Consider the following 16,810-nt stretch of genomic DNA (forward strand, 5'->3'; position numbering starts at 1 on the left):
GCAGGATCAGAGGGTAGGAGGTGCCTGGACTCAACCGAGCTCCCTGTACTCCTATTATTGGAGGGTGATACGCAGACACTGGCCTTGCCCCTCACCACCACTTTGCCTCCTTCCCCTCTTTGGGGGTGAAAAAGATGCAGATCCCAGAGCTATAAAAGGAGGAAAACCTTCATATTTGACTACAAAAAACCTAAAGGCTCTTGAATTGTAATAGACCCACAGATGAGGTTATAAGAGGTATGACAGCAGCGGAGAAAATATTTATAACATCATAACAGAAGAAGCATTTGTAGCCTTCTATAAAAAGAGTTCCTACAAATCAATAAGAAAAACAAGCAAAAAAAAAAAAAAAAAGGAAACACCAAAAAAAGGGCAAAGGAATTCACAACTGGTTCACATGAAAAGAACTACAAATGGTTCATGGAGAGATAGAGAAACCGAAGCCTGAAGTCCCTTATGACGGAACACACGCAAACAGAGAGAACCAAGAAACCACCTTCTGTCCTTACCGTCGGTAAAACAGTATGAGATCAGTCACACCCCGTGATGGTGAAGGTGGATGTGGGGACCACTGTGGGGTGCTTATGAGAATTAAGAAACTCTACATCTCCTTGAATGACCCATCCCCTTCCAGTGCCAACACTCATAAATCTAAGAAAAGTGGTAGCACAGGCATGTATGTTCATTAGAACGTGGTTTGTGGCAACAAATATTTGGCGGGGTGCGTGGGGGGGACCATGTCCAGCAGAGGGACACATAAGAAGACATGGCCGTGAGCAGAACACTGTTCTCGCGTAATGGCAGCGGGGTCTGCACATGTGCTCCGGGCCAGGACGAGGTCTGAGGCGAACTTTGCAGATACAACACGAGCTGGAGACCACGGTGCCATTTTGGGGTAGCATTTTTTTTTGGTAAAGGAAAAGAGCATGTATTGAAAACGTGCAGGAGGAAATGCCCAAGGTTTCAGTGGTTACTCTGGGTGGGGGGACTTTCAGTTCTTACTTTGTATTTATATTTAAGAGGTGGGATTAACGGAGGGTGGGCTTTATTTTCTGTGTGTGTGGGGGGGGTTATTTTTTAATTAAAAAAAAGTTTGGCTTTTCAACTCTATGCTGAGGCCGTGTGACCCTGCAGAGACACAGAATGGGGGCTGGGTTTCCACCGGTGGGGGGAATCCCCAACCACTTCAGTGACACGCTCACTGGGTGTTCTCTGGATGGGGTAGGCTTCTACCCCCCCTGGGGTCTTCTGGAGGAAACCGCTGGTGCCTGGGGAGGCTCCCGCCCCCAGGGTGATCCTGAGAGTGAGCAGGGTACAAGGAGCACTGCAGAGAGAGCCCAGTGTGGTCACACCCCCATGCAGGGCTGGAGTTCTCACCAGTTGCAGGGGATTGGTGCTGACCTCCACGAGTCGAGGCTGGGCCTCTTGGTCTCCTGGATGTGCTGGGAGAATGATGGGGGCTCCTTCCTGGAGGGCAGGAATGGCCCCAAGTGCCACCTGGGAGAAACCGGGTTACAGATCCTCCCCTCTGAAGGCTGCTGCTGATCTCAGTTTTCCCATGTGTGTGGAGGGTCTGCCTCCAATCCCTGTAAGTCCCCCAGCTCCGGTTTCCTGGGCCTGGCCTCCCCATCATCCCACTGTCTGGGGTGGGGGAATCTGGCTCCCTCACTGCTTCTCTGTTATCTCCCGCCCCCAGCTGGCCCTAGGGTGGGGCTTGACCGAATGCTGGCTCTCAGGCCCCCTGTGGCCTCTCTGTGCCTTACTTACAAGGTTGCAGAGTGGGCATGAAGAAGAACAAGAAAACTCATCCACCATTAGATCCTATTTTTTTCCCTGCCTGTGGCTTGGCTATGTCAGCAATGCAGGGACTCAGGGGTGTCCCAGAGCTAGGCAGAGACCCGCAGCAGGGATGGGGTCCGGGCAGGTCTGGAGGGAAGGGAAGAATCTGGGACAAAAGGAAACTAGGGTGCACAAAACACATACTGTGTGCTCTCCAGCCTGGCCTTCTTCCACCCCCTCCCGCCCTCCCCCCAGCCACACTGGCTCCTCCTCACCACTCCTCAGACATCGTGTCTCATTCTGACCTCAGGGCCTTTGCACAGCTGGTTCCTGTCCCAGGAACACCCTCTCTCCTCACTCTCCAGCCTATGAGTCTCAATTGTTATCTTTCCCCTTGTACCTGTGAATATCCATGAATATCCAGTAACCATCTGATTGGCTTGCTCAGTGCCCCCCCCCCCCCCCGCCCCTTCCACAAGGACAGCCCCTGGAACTGGAACTGGACTGGAACTGGCCTGCCCATCCCTGTGTCCCCAGCACCCTGCCGGGGCCTGGCACACAGTGGGCGCTCAGTGGATGAATGAATTGGACAGTGATTTCACTTTGCAGGTGAGGCTCAGAGAGAGTCCTGTCCTTCAGCTGGTGGTGCCGGGAAGCCCCCGCCAGGCAGAGGCATTTTCCCCAGCCCAGGGACTATGGGGTCCCAGGGCAGCTGGAAGGGCCCATAAACAAGCCTGTGGGCCTGTGTGTGGCAGTGGCAGCTGGGGCTCCTCTGGGGCCCCAGCCCCCACCAGAGTGCAGGAGGAAGAGCAGAGTGGGGAGGAGGGGAGGCAGCAGATGGCAGCTGGCCCAGAGCCAACCCTGAGCCTCTGCTGGGAGGGGTGGTGCAGGCAGTGTCTCTCTGTCTCTCTTTCTGTCTCTGCCTTTCTCTGTCAGTGTCTCTGCCTTTCCGATCCTCTCTATCTCTGTCTGCCTCTGTCTCTGTCACTGCCTCTCTCTCTCTTCCGTCTCTCTTTAGTTCTCTGTAGAGTGCTGTGGGAGCCCTTCTGGGCCCAGACTTGCTGGGCACAGGCACCTGGTGAGACCACAGGCTGGCAGTATGTGCCTGGGGGTGGGGGGTGAAGGAGCATCCTAAAGGAGGAAACGACCCTGAAGGAGCCACCACAGGCATGTGAGCTGTTGAGTTAGAACTGGGTGGCCAGAGGGTCCCTGGAGGGGGTATGAAGGCTTGGAGTACCCCTGTTGGGACACTGCCAGTGCAAAGGCCCTGAGGCCCAGGGGTCACCCTCAGCCAAATTCCAGTCCCCACCCTCAGGTCACCTAGCAAGCTGGCCTGGCTGTACCTGCCCACTGTTCCCCCATTCAGGCCCCAAGGCCAGGCCCTGGGGAAGACAGGCAGAAGGGGTTCGAGAGCATCTGAGGGATCACTGTGGGGGGTCTGGGAGCTGGGTACCCCCAAGGACCCTCAACACCAGTTGTACGCCCCCCTACCACCTGCCTCACATCAATCCCCAAACCTCATTGACAAAAGAATCCGTCAGATCACTGCAGAAATATGCTCTGGGGGTTGTGGCTTAATCACCCCCTGATTTGCATTTTAGCATATTAATGATGGCAGAGCTGCTAATTTTGCTGCGTTATTATAAAGGCACAGAAATTCTGGAACTGTCAAGGGGGTGAGGATGGAGCCTCCTTCAGTGGGCCTGTGAGTACAGGGTCCTTGCCTTTGGTGTCACCCCTGCCTCTTGGGCACAGGGACCCCGCCTCCCTCCCAGGTACCCACCTTGACATCAGCCAGGGGGACCAGGATTCTGGAAGTTTTTGTAGATGGCTCCATTCTGAGCATCCCATATTGGGAAAGTTGAGAATTTAGCGTTGGAATCTGCCTTCAAACCTTTGGATTCTCTCAGAGACCCTGTGTGATGCTATCAACCCAACCTCCTGAATTCAGGCCAAAACCGCGGGTCCCTCCACAGCCCCAGCGGTGGGCTCCCCCTCCAAACCTCCTGCCTCTACATTTGGCTTCTGGCTCGTTCAGCCTCAGAATGCCTTTCAGCTCCCATTTGTTCAGATGGCCCACCTCTGGGCCTTTGCACATGCTATTCCCGCCGCCCACCCCCGCCCCGCCCCCTCGCCTGTGTGCTGGTCCTTTTCCTAATAAGGTCATCTCTCCCCAGAGGCCTTCGGTACCACTCTGTACCACGCACGCGCCCAATCCTATCACCTCTTCGTCCACAACGCAATGCTGGGAAACAGGTAGAGCGCTCCGAGGCAGGGCGCTTGGGTGTTACGTAGGCTCCTCCCAGAGCCCTCCCTCAACGTCCGGAGGTACGCACCTGGGCACGTGCTGCCACCTGGTGGCGTCCCGAGGAGAGGCCGTGGGTCTGCCAATAAACCCTCGCCCAAGGGAGGCCAACCTTCACTCAGGGATCCCCCAGGAAGCCCTGGGTTGGGGGGATAACGAGCCCACCATATTCTCTCAGACCCGGGTGCGCGCGCGGGAGCCAGCGGGCGGGATGGAGGGTCTGAATGGTGAAGAAGGAATTGGGGGCTCCATTTGGCTGCCCTGGGGACCCTCCAGTTCCATTTTTCACCCCATTTGATTCTCACACTGACCCCCGGCCTGATCTGGTTGGAGAAGGGACAATCTGGACCGGGACCCCCATTGCACTCGCAGCAACAAACGTGCAGAGGAGCCCGCACCGCTGCCACGGACACTGTCCATCAGGGGGCGCTCGGCGCTCAGAATTGCGGGGGCGCCCTCCGTGCGCGGCTGCGAGTTGGTGCGCTTAAGAGCCAGTGTTCCACCTGCGTTCGTGAGCGCACGCGTGTGCTCTGGCTGGCTAGAGCGTGTGCACCGCGCACCTGGGTTCGGGTACGTGTGTACACAAGTCTACTCGCGCCACAATGGTTACTGGTTGCACGCAGCTCAGGTGTGTTTGCGGGTTCTCACTCCTGCTCACCTGTTCATTCCTGCTGACATGTACACGTAAGCTCGCGTGCACGCTCGTGGGCTCGTGCATGCTGTACATGCTCGCGTGTATTCTAGCATGTTCATGTGCTTGGGTGTGTTTACATTTACGTTTCTGTCCTGGAATGTTTCCAGGGGTGCACACACATGCTGTAACAATTTGCTTGGGTACAGTGTGCTGAGATGTGTCTACACGTGTAGTTGTGCCCTGGTGTGCCCACACACATGTACATGTTTGAATATGTGAGGTCCTAGTTTGTTCATGAAAGTGCACACGTGTAAGTTGCACCCATAGGTCTACCGTGCTTGTGCTTTGACCTGGTCACCTGCCCTCCTTCAAGTGCAGTCACATGCGAATGTTCTCTGGTGTGGCTCCTCATACTTGCACATGCATCTATCCTGGCAAACGTGTGTGCACATGCCATGGCATGTTTATGCATGTTCACACAGGCTCAGTGTCACCTCTAGTTAGTGCTGGACCCTGTTTGTCCCTCTTCGCCACCCTGTTTCTATCCTTTGTTGCCCTGACTGGGTCTGGGCAGCTGCCTGCAGGCCCATGAGGACCCATGCTCTGTGAATGTGCCCCCATGTCTGGTGCCCAGAAGGTACACGGGTCAGAGGCCCCACTTGGGCCCAAAAAGCCCAATGGTTTCCATGTATGGGGATCCACGGCCAGCTTCGACAACACAGCCATAGCCAGCCAGCTCCAAACAGGTGTTCCAGCATTACAGCCCCTAGCAAAGCAGGGACCCTCTCTGTTTCCCACCTACCTGCTCCTTTCTCTCCACTCCCAGGGCAAGATGAGGAGCAGCCCCCTCCTTACTGTTTCCTCTCTACCCCACAAACTCCTATTCATCCTGCAGCACCTTGCACTATTGACACCTCTTCTAGGACACCTTCCCTGGCCTCCTGTGCATGAATAGATGAGAGGCCGCCACGGAGAGCAGGCAGGGTGCCAGGTCCCATGGCTCCCAGCCCTGCATACAAGAGACTGTTGTCAGTGGCCCCTCAAAGGTGGACCTCCAGGTGAATGCTGGTTCGGTCCCATCCATAGCAGACAAGCTCCCCATGAGGCTCTGATGTGATGGCTGTGCCCCTTGGCTGTAGCTCCCTTCTTCTGTCCCTCTGTTTTTCCCTCTGTCCATCTCCCCCTCCTTTTATCCCTCCCTCCCCTCCCTCTCTGTCCTCCCTCTCTCAGGCCCTGTCACACCCTGGCCCTGGTCACTCACATCCCACCCCAGCCCTCGTGGGCCATCTCCTTGGTAACGGTGGCTACAGGGTCAGCCACTCAATCAATCTCCTCTCACCCCTGCAGCCCCAACCCTGGACCCAGAAGGTGACAAGGAAGTCGGGTCAGACCTGGGTGTTGGGGTAGGGGGAGTGCTGTGGGGTTAGGGCAAGGTCCCTCAGCCAGAGCCAGAGGTGATGAGGCTCAGAGAGGGTGACTGCGTCTTTGGGGATAGGGTCAGCAGGGTCAGAGGTCAAGTGGGCCCTGGCACACACAGAAGGTACTACTCTCCTGGGCCTCAGTTTCTCCCAAGGTACATCTAGACTTCAATCCAGGCTAGATCTTTGGAGCACTCACTATGTACAAGGCACAGTTCCTCAGTCCACCAGGAGGAAGGCTCTGTCCTTGTCACAACTTACAGACAATGACAAGGCCACCCAGCCAGGCACTGGTGAAGGCAGGCACTGGAAACCAGGGCTGCACTCATAGCACACCAGGCCCTGAGTTCACATTCTAGCTCCTGAGCAGGCCATCGCCGCTTCGGGAGGAGTTCACCAACACTGCTTCTAGACTATTCCTCCATCACTTCTTCTGGAGGAGTCTGCTGTTCCAATTCTGAGCAGCTCACCATTCCAGCTCCCTGGGGAACCTTCAGGCTCTTCCCTTATAGGATCAGGCAGGGGAAGGTCCCCAAACACCCCAGGAGGGATAAACTTTCTCCCTTGTTGGCAGCATGATGGGGACAAACTCAGCAGCGCAACACAGAAGGGGGGACACAGGGCCCCCAGCTCCCACAGGTCAATGAGCCGGGCCCTGCACAGACACTGGGCACGGAGGGCCAGTTGTGTTTGTATAGGTCCTGGGACAGGTAGCCTGGGTCTGCGGGGAGGGGATGCAGAGGGATGTTGCGGGGGCGGGGGTCATGCTGAGTGGGGATGCTAGTGGGGTGGTGGGGGTTGGGGGAGAGCAGAGTACATAAAAGACCCTTTCTGAGTCTCAGTTTCCCCATCTGGGCAATGGGGACAGATGGAGATGGGAAGTTTGCAGCAGGCCTCCTGGGGATCCTTTTGCAGAGAAGGCAGCTCAGAGACTCCAGGCTGCTGGCCCCACTCCGGGGTGGGGGCCTCCATGGGCAGTGCTGATGCCGAGATGCCATCTTTTCCCCTCATTGAGCTAGGGTCCAAGCCTGATTATGGGGCTTCCCCTCCCTGCCAGCCAGGGCTGGGCTGCCGGCCCTTTAAGAGCCTCGTTTTGGCGCCGCCTGGGGGTTATTGATCGCAGTCTTGGAAACACGATTAGATTACCCGGGCTGGGAACAGCCGCCAGGCAGGGGCCGCGGGAGAAGCGCAAAGCTTCTTGTAAACGGCTCCCCAAGGGTGCGGAGGGGGGTAGGGCTAGGAAGAGGGGCTGTGCCTGTGGGTTCTCCCAGGGGGGCCACTGGTCCAGTGCTCCCAGGATAAGGAGGGTGCGTTATTGGGGCCCCCATTCTGTGGGTTTGGTAATGAAGGCTCTGAGAAGGTTTCCAAAACCAGGAAGACCCGTTTATCCAGCTGCATTCGTGGCGCGCCTCCTGTGTGCAGGCACGTGCTGGGCGCATTCATCCGATAGCGCTATCGTTGTTGTTGTCGTCGTTGTTGTTATAGTAAATAGTAACTGTGGCTCATGACTGGCCCTGTTGTCCTGCGAAGCCCTTAGGCGCCTGTCTCTGGTCACTGCCACATGTGGGGTGGAGGAGTCTGTGATACCATTTTACAGATGGAGGAACTGCAGCCCCAGAGCAGTCACAAGCCAGAGGGCTGAGCCCAAACATGCAGCCCGTCCCCACCTTCATTCCCAGGGAGCCTTGGTGGGGTCACTTGGGGAGGGAAGGGAAGACACTGGCTTTGGGAGGTCCAGCCCTTCCACTGACCCTATCCCCTTCTGTACCCACAGAGGCCTCTGGGAGCTGCTTGACTTTGTGGGGCAGAGCTGAAAGGAAATTTAGCCTCCAGTGTGGGCTGAGGAGGTGGTGAGCGGAGGCACGGTAGGAGCTGATGCTGGTGGCCACCCAGGCTCACTTCAGATGTGCCCTCAGAAGCCCAATTCCAAATGTTCCCACAGCTAGCGTTTGTCGATTGACTAAACAATACTACTTAGCAATAATGGCAATGGTGATAAATTAAATAGTAACTGCTCAGACTGGACTTCCACTCTTGATAACCCTCCTAGTCTCATCTTCTGCACAAACCTGTACCATTCCATCATTCCCAACATTTATGGGATGTGGCTGGATGCCCTAGCTACCCCCCTCATCTCCTCAACAGCCCTGGGAGGCAGAAATCATAGTTGGCCTGATCTACAAGTGGGAAACCGAGGTTCAGGGAGGCTGGGGGACTTGTTCAGAGCCCCAATGAGACACTGAACTCGGATTCATCTGTGTTTGACTCTGGGTTGTCTTTGAGGAAAGGGGCTTGATCACGTCTTTCTGAGCCTCTGAATGTAGGAGAACTGAGGCACAGAGCCAGGGAGGGGCCTGAGAGGTCTCCCAGAGCTTCCAGTAGGAGCCGGAGGCAGTTCCAGGTAAAACCTGGGTTTAGCTGGGTTTGGGCCACAACCACACAGTATGACCTTGAGCACTTTACCAGGGACCAAGTATAGGGAAGGAACCTGCCATGGGGTCTCAGTAGAGAGAAGGGGAGTCTAGGGAGAGAAACACAACCCTGGCCCCCCACAGAGGATTCCAGACCAGCCAGATGAAAGGGCCTGACACAGCAGGAGCTTAATAGGTGCAGGGTAAGGGCTCAACAATGAGGAGAAGAGGGACTACTCCGGAGCTGGTCCAATGGTGAGGGCCAAGCCCAGATCTCTCGGGCCTTGGGCAGGGTCAGAGGAAGGCTGGGGAGGAGGGCCCCCACGTCCTGTCGTTGTCTGCCCTGCACACCTCCAGCGTGGTGTTCCCGGAAGGCCCCACCTACCTGGCCCTCTCAACTCTCTTCCCTCTCCCTGCTTCTGTCTCTCTTTGCCCCTTTCTCTCCATCTCCATCTCTTTGTCTCTCTCTCCATCTCTATTGCTCTGTCTCTGTCCGTCTCTGTTTCTCTCTCAAGCTCCATCTCCCCCTCCCCATCTGATCTCTCTTCTTGCTTTCTTAGTCACCTCTCTCCCCTCTTCTCAGCTTCTCAGCTCCGCTCAACCCTCCCCAGTCCCTCTCAGCAGCCATTAGCAGTGGCCTCTGCAGGTGCCCTAGCCTGACAGCTGTGAAGAGCCTCCTGGCGGGGGGGGGGGGGGGGGGGGGGGGGGGGGTTTACCACCATCTCCCCTGATGCAGAGGCTGGCTCACTCTCAGGGTCACAAAGCTTGGGGAAGCTCCGTGGCACCCTCTGCCCCTCCCAGAGCAGGACCCACAGTGGCCAGGTTGTCTGGTCTTGGCTGGGCCCCTGCCCTCTCTGGACAGCGTTACCCTACCCAGTCCAACTGGGTGGGGGCAGGGGACCCTCAAAGGACTGAGTCACTGGGCATCTGAGAGGGGACATGAAGGGCACCTTCCTTCCCTGTGGCTTAACCCTGACCTGCACGCAGGCTGTGTGAGTCTGGGGACACAGACTCTGTGTCCCCAACCTAGGGCTCCCTAAGGGCCAGATGCCCATGGAGGGTGGACAGCAGGGGCAGGGGGAGAGGAAAGAATAAATAAGCCAAAGGCCCATCCCTCAGATCTCACCTGCCTTTGCCAAACAAACCCCACCGTCGGGGCTGGAGCCCTCAGCCTCCCCTCACGTCCTGCAGGGAAACGGAGACACAAACAGGGCTGGGGCACCAGAGGTGGGCAAAAGTTCCCCAGGCCTGGATGCCCCTTTGCCCCTGCTGGGGGGGGGGGGCATGGAGGCACCTCAGGTGAGGAGCTTGGGCCTGGGCCATCTCCACCTGGCAGGTACCCCCAGGTGCTTCCCAGGTGCCCCCTAGTTTCTCCCTCAAATCCTCCCAGGGTTTCCCCCTCAAGTCCCCCCTAATTTCGCCCAAGTCCTCCCCAGATTGCCCTTCAGGTCCCTCCTAGTTTTTCCACCAGTTCCCCTTGCCCAGGTCACCCCACACATGTCCTCCCCACCAGGCAACCCCTCTGAATTCTCCCCTAAGTTCTCCCCCAGGTTCTCCCCAAAAGTGCCCCCTACAGGTTTCTCCCCAGAGCTGCCACAGGCTGAGAGGTGAGCGGGAATGGGGGGCCCAGAGGGAAGCAGGTGTTTCTGGCAGAGTGAACAGAAGCTGCAAAGGCCCTGAGGCAGGGATCAGGATGTGGGAGAAGAAGGAGGAAGCTCAGAAGCTGGCTAAGCTTTGTGGGGGCGCTCAGGGGCCACGTGAGGTCCTCTTTTGGAGTTCCCTGGGAAGCCAATGGAGATTTTAGAGTAAGGAGGGGATGAGGAAGGAGTCACACTTTCCCCAGGCCCTCCGGTTCCTGGAGGGGCAGGGACATGGGGGGCAGGCGAGGAGATGGGAGGTCTGGGATGAGGCTGAGCGCAGCGCACACACGCGCCAGGCAGGCCTGAGCCAGGGCACACGAGGGAGAGGCAAGGCCAGGTTTGCCCTCCCGCTCAGCCCCTTGGACCCAGGGGGGAAGCTGGGTGGCCAGGAAGGGGTCCAGGCCCAGGAAGGGGTTTAGGGCAGCAGCCACGGCCCCGCTGGCCCCTCTGAAGCAGTAATTAAGGGCTGCGGCGTCCCTGCGGCGTGATGTATGTGCGCCTTAACTAATCATTTATTAGGGCACTGATGGTTCGTCAATATTAATTCATTTATTTAAACAACTCGGCTCTGTAATGAAGATGTTGCCTGAGAGGGGAGGCCGGCAGGTGGCGGGGCCGGGAACCAGAGAGGGGGTTCAGGCCGGGGTCTGGGGTCTCCGGGGTTTGGGTGAAATGTCCCCACAGGTCAGGGTTAAGCCAACAGCCTGCTGGGCCGATGGGGAGACCGAGGCCAGAGCAGGAGGTGACCTGCCTGAAGGACTCGCAGCCATCGGGGAGGGTGGGAAGAACTCGGACTGACCGTTCCAGATGCTCCGCCGCTGCTCGAGGGACCCCCTTCCTGCTGTCCTGCTCCTGGACGCCGAGCACCAGCTGGGAGGACCACTGGCCAAAATGCCGAAGGTCGGCTTTCTCTTCCCAGGGCTGTGCCCTCTGCCTGGCGCCCCCTTCCCAGTCTCCCAGCTGGCCTGGTAGACTGGACAGGCTGACCTTTAAGAACAAAAATCAGATCACACCTCTCCTCTGCTCAAGAGCCACTCATGGCTCCCCAGTGCCCTGCAGAGAAAATCCAGATTCACCTGTCTCCACTGACCTCCCTGATCACCCCAATCGAAGGGGCCCCCATCACATCCCTGTCATCGGTGACCCTGTTATTTCCTCATCGGTGACCCTGGGTTAGGAAAGCACTCAGCACAGTGCATGTAGCACTCAGCAAAAGCCCCCCCTTGCTGCAGCAGACACTCTGGGGTCTAGGTATCAGTCCGTTGCCACCTCGCTTCAGCACAGCTGCAGCTGCTCATTCCCACGAGCCCAGGTGCCTCTTCCAAGTCTCCGCTTCTGGAGGCCCGGGACACGAGGGGCCAGTATCCCTCTCTGACCTGATGGATAAATGCCTGTCCTTTCTCTGTGGCAGGGACCCCTCTGAGGTGTGTCCCTCGGGATCCCTGGAAATTCCTGACAGAGGGCCCAGCACGTGCAAAGGCTTGGAGATTTGGAAGGGCAACCTTTGAAGTTCTACCCAACTGTGGAGAGTGCCAGAGAGGCTCCAGGCCTGTTAAGGACTGCGCTCTGGGTAGGGTGGGGTGGGGAGGGGGCGCTGGGGAGCCACAGGGTGTCTCAGGCAGGGAAGGAACATGCCCTCTTTGCCCTCCAGATTTACAGCTCTACTCTGGGTTATAAGAGATCCGCTGGGGATCTGTGACACTGAGAGCCCTAACTGAGCACCTACTGCGTACCAGCCTTTGTTCTCTCTCTCAGAGGTGGCATGTGCTGAGCCTGGGACCCGCACTCAGTGTGGGGAGCTGTCGGAGCTCACAGGAGCCAGACTAGGTGGCCAGGCGGTCCGTGGCTGGGCTGACCTGACACTGGCTGATCCACAAGGGAAGCACCCACCCATCTGGAGTCTCCCTGCCGCCCGTGGAACCTTCCAGCCACTCGGACAGTGTGGGAGGCAGGCAGCCAGGGCATTAAAGTTAACTTCCTCTTAAGCAGACTTAATTAGTGTTCTTCAGTCCCACATAAATTAATCGTGGCCGGCCACGGAGGCTGGGATGCCCGATCGATGGGCAGCTGGACGACTGCAAGGAATTCTCTGGCTCATCCATCACGTTGCTCTGGCTGATAAAGGCTCACGGCTTTATCTTCTCCAACCAGACACCGGAGGCCACAGGCAGGGGGTCTGGGCAGGCGGCAGCCCCATTCTCAGCCCCAGTTTCCGCATCTGTGAAATGGGGGCATGCTCAAATGAGGTGACGTGGCCATGGGCCTGGAGAGGAAGAAGGACCAGCCTGGTACTAAGTATCACCTCATTTAATCCTGGCAAGGGGCCTGCAAGGCATCCATGCGGTCCTTAGTTCTTCTCCAGATGTGTCAGCTGAGGATGGAAGAGGTTGAGGGAACCGGGGCATCGAGCCCCAGAACTTAGTTTAACCATGTTTCTGAGTGTCTCTGGCTCCAAGGGCTGGGATTTTTTAGACGGTCACCTGTCATTGGATTGTGTGCGTGCTGTCCCAAGGGTGAGGCGGGGGTGGGGCGAGAACCCCCAGAAGGCCCTGCACCTTAAACTCTTCGGGGAAGAGGGCACCCTAATTCTTCTGGGTGAGAGGGCTTGAGTAGAGTTGGAGGGTCCCAGGAGGCAGAGGGTGCAGGCAGCCCCAGGCCACCTTTCTGCAGAAGCCCAGCCTGGCGCACTTGCCCTCCCAAGGCCAGGAGACCAGCCGGGGCCTGTAGGCACCCCACATGACCACATGTCTACACAAAAGTCCTGTGAACACCTCCTGAGCGCCAAGCCCTGGGTTGCACCCTGGAGACTGGGTGGTGACCACGTGGGAGTGGCCTCTTTCTGTGGTGGAGATGGATGCCCATTAAAAAACCATGGAGGGTTCAGGAAGGGCTTCTTGGAGGTGGGGCTGTTGGGCTGAGACCAGGGAGGAAGAGAAGAGCTGAGGGGCGGGGGACTGAGGGTAAATCGAGGCCGTCACCGTGACGGTGTGGAGTGTGGGGGAGGTACAAAAGGTCTCCAGAGAGGACCCCAAACCCAGAGCTATCCTGGAGTCGTGGGGGAAGGTAATGATGCAGCCTCTCGTGAAGGGCAGAATCCCGCACGGGTTCAGCACGAAGGGCCGTGGCTTTCCTGGTGGTGTCGAACACTCGGAAATTCCCTGGAGGCCTGTCTACCAGGGGCCTGGCTTTCCTTGAGGAGCATGACTTAGGCCAAGGTTGGGGGCCCCTGTTTGAAGACTAGGGCACGGGGAGCAAATGTCCCTCAACTCAGGGAATCGTTGCATAAAATCAAGACCTGTGAGGCCCCTGTCTCTAGGGCCTGGAGGCTGGTGGCAGATGAACATAGATGGGAACACTTCCAGGACTTGGGATCTGAGCCGGGTCTGAGGGACGAGCCCAGGGCTGCGGGAGCAGCCTGCAGGGGTGTTGGAGGGTCTGCTTGGAGGACCAGGAGGGATCCCCAAGGAGGGGGTTTGAAGGAGAAGAGGGAGCTGGCTGGGTGAGAGAAGACAGAGAGAACTGCGTGTGCAAAGGCCCTGAGGGAGGAACCATGTGAGGTTTGTTTGCTGTAGGCAGAGTGGGGGTGGGAGAGCCTCAAAGACCAGGTGGAAAAGTTTGGGTTTTCCTGAGAAGGAAGGGAGCCACGGGGGCTTCCAGCGTGGGGGAGGGGGCGGCCACGCAGTTTCCCTTTGGGAAAGTCCCTTCTGGTGCCGCACAGTGGACAGACAGTCTGAGGCAGGAGGGGAGGAAAGAGGAGGTGGGGGGACCGAGGTCTAGGCAGAAAACAGGGGCACCCTGGACTGTGGGAGTGCGGAGGTGGGGAGAAGGGGCCAGACTAGACATGATTTTATTTTTTATTTTTATATTGATTTAAGAGAGAGGGGAGGGAGGGAGAAAGAGAAGGAGAGAAACATTGACGTGAGCCAGAAACATCAATCAGTTGCCTCTCGCACAAGTTTCTACAGGGGGACTGAGCCCACAACCCGGGCACGTACCCTGACTGGTAGCCTTTTGCTTTGCAGGATGACTCCCAACCGAGCCACACCGGTCAGGGACGGAGTAGAGATGATTTTAAAGGGGCGGGGGGGTGGTCAGAAGAACCAAGGAGACCCCTGCTGGATTTGGGGGAGGCACAGATGGTGGTCTGTCCCTACCTCCACCCCTCCCCACCTTGTCATGTCCTTTGCCTGCCGAGCCTCTTCACTCATGGTGGCTTGGGCCTCCTGGAATTATTCATCAACATGTTTCAGGCCCAGTCACTGAGGTGGGACCCCAGCACTGCACTCTGCCCACTGTGTCTGGCGGCTTCAGGGAGCTCGGCCAGGCCTGGAGGCAAACTGGTCCTGGCCCAACATCGAACAGCAGCCCAGGCTGGGCAGCTCACCCAGCAGGCCCCAGTTCACCCATCCGTGCGGTGGGCTTCATGCAGACCACGCCAGAAGAAGGGTTGCTAGCAGGCAGCTGGGTGGGAATTTGCCCTTGGGGACACCCAGGCTGGGGCAGGGCAAGTGCACACACATTCCCAGAGATCAGGGTGGGGCACAGTGAGGCACTGCTGAGCGGGAGTACAGGGGTCTCCCCATTAGGGCCTCAGTTTCCCTATGTGGGTCTGCTTGGCTGCCCAGCAAAAAGTAACAACTATGAAGATGATGATAATACCTTTCCATGGTGGCCAAAAGGGGCCTCCCAGGTGCCTCCGTTACTTGGACCAACTGACCATTCCCTCTGGGCCTGACAGGCAGAAGGCTGGTGGTTTGAGAAAAATGTTTTCTTTGAAAAAGTGATGTTTGGGGTGCAGTTGAGCAGGACCCTCTGCCCTGCAACCACCGTCCTGTCTCCACAGACCTGCAGGCATGAAGCTGGGCCCCTGACATTCTTTGGGCTTCAGTTTTCCGTGAAACGGGGATGACTTGTGACACGAGGCACAGTTCTGAAGCATCAGGCCCCGAAATGGGGGCCAGGGATGGGATTTTTGTGGGTAAAGTGAGTTATGGCCTGTTTCCGCGCCCCCTTAGAGCCTCACCTCCTGAAGAAAAGGCTGCCCACCCTGACCCCACAACCCCCCGCCCACCACCCAGCCCCTGTGTCCTCTCCCTCCAGAGCCCAGGTGTGGCAGGAAGGAAGGGACGGAGGAGGAAGGGCTGCCCCTTCCCTTCAGGGGACCAGGCGCCTCTCTAAACTCACTCATGTGTCTGGCCTGCGGTAGGTCTTCATAGCTTATACCTCAGTTTCCCTAACTCTGAAATGGATACAATGGACTGGCGTGGCCCTGTCTGAGCCAGCAACACACCCTCACCTCCTCTGAGGAGGCTGCCCGCCCAGCCTGGCCTCCCCCCCCACCCCCACCCTGGGCTGGCTTCCACCCCTGGGAGATGAGCGCTCACCCTCTCCACGGGGCCTGCGGGTAGGGGTTTGATGTGTGTCGGGCTGGGGCCCAGGGACGGGTCTGGGGGAGGCAGCAGGCAGTTCTGAGAAGAGGTGGAGACAGTTCTCAGAAACCCTAAGACCCTGAGGGATGCCTTTCCCTTCTCAGAAACACTCCCCCACTGACTGGGGAAGACACCTGAACGAGAAGCGTGGGCAGCTGCGGGCAGGAGGCGTGGGCCGGCAGCGGACGCCCAGCCCGGAGCTGCCCTGAATTCTCCCCTCTGCAGCAGGCAGCCCCTGCCCCAGGCCCGTGTCTCTCACCTCCTGCCAGACCCCATGGCCCCCATCCTTTCCCCCAACACCAGGGGAAGCTCCCCACCCCCTCCCCAGTGTCCCTCGTGGCTCTGAGCTAAGGGCTTTTCAAACCCCTGCCCCTCATCATCTTCTCCTTCTCTGGGTAACCACCCCCACCACCCCACCCCACCTTTGGGATGACAGTCCATGAACCCAGGATTCACACTGACTCAGCTCAAAATCGGGGACTGCTTCGGCTATGTCCTATCCACTGTTCAGGCAGGGGAAGGGTTGGTATCAGGACCCAAACCCTCTCCTTGCCAGTGGTCCTCCAGCGGCTTGGGTCCAAAGGTCATGCTGGATTCAAGCAGCACCTTCAAAGTGGGACATCTCTGGGTCCCCTCCTCCAGGGAAGGGACCCAGCTTGGGGGGCCCCCAGGTGTCTTGGTTGGCAGCCCTGGGGTGGCAGGGCCACCTTCCCAGGCTGGGAAAGTCATATCACACTCCGGGCTACTTCTTTCTTACAGCTGGGGTCTTTCTCCGGGAAGCAAGCCCTCACTTATCACAGATTCTTTCAGTGTCCACAGAAAAAGGTAGGTCTGGGGACACCTGGTGGGCAATAATGTGGGGTTGAGACACAGGGGGAGCCCCTGCCTCAGCACTGGGGTGCAAGAGCTGAAAAGAAGGAACATCACCTTGCCCTCCTGCGCCAGGAGCAGACCCCTCTGCTGTCTGAAAATCCAGGTGGTCCCTCCAGAGGGAGCCCGAGCTTGGCAGGTTCAGTGGGGGTGGGAGGGTGGACACAGCAAGGTCCACGACCTAGCCACTGGGTGCCCCTGTGTTGAGGGTATCGCTGTGCCTCACTGGTGATGTTCTTTGTGGGGGGACCCTGCTCTACCACCTTTTCCCGTCCTCCTGCAGCCCCCCTCCAAGGGGCTGTATGTCCCTAATTTCCAGGCACG

The sequence above is a fragment of the Phyllostomus discolor genome, chromosome 8, assembly GCF_004126475.2.
Source record: "Phyllostomus discolor isolate MPI-MPIP mPhyDis1 chromosome 8, mPhyDis1.pri.v3, whole genome shotgun sequence".
Taxonomy (NCBI): domain Eukaryota; kingdom Metazoa; phylum Chordata; class Mammalia; order Chiroptera; family Phyllostomidae; genus Phyllostomus; species Phyllostomus discolor.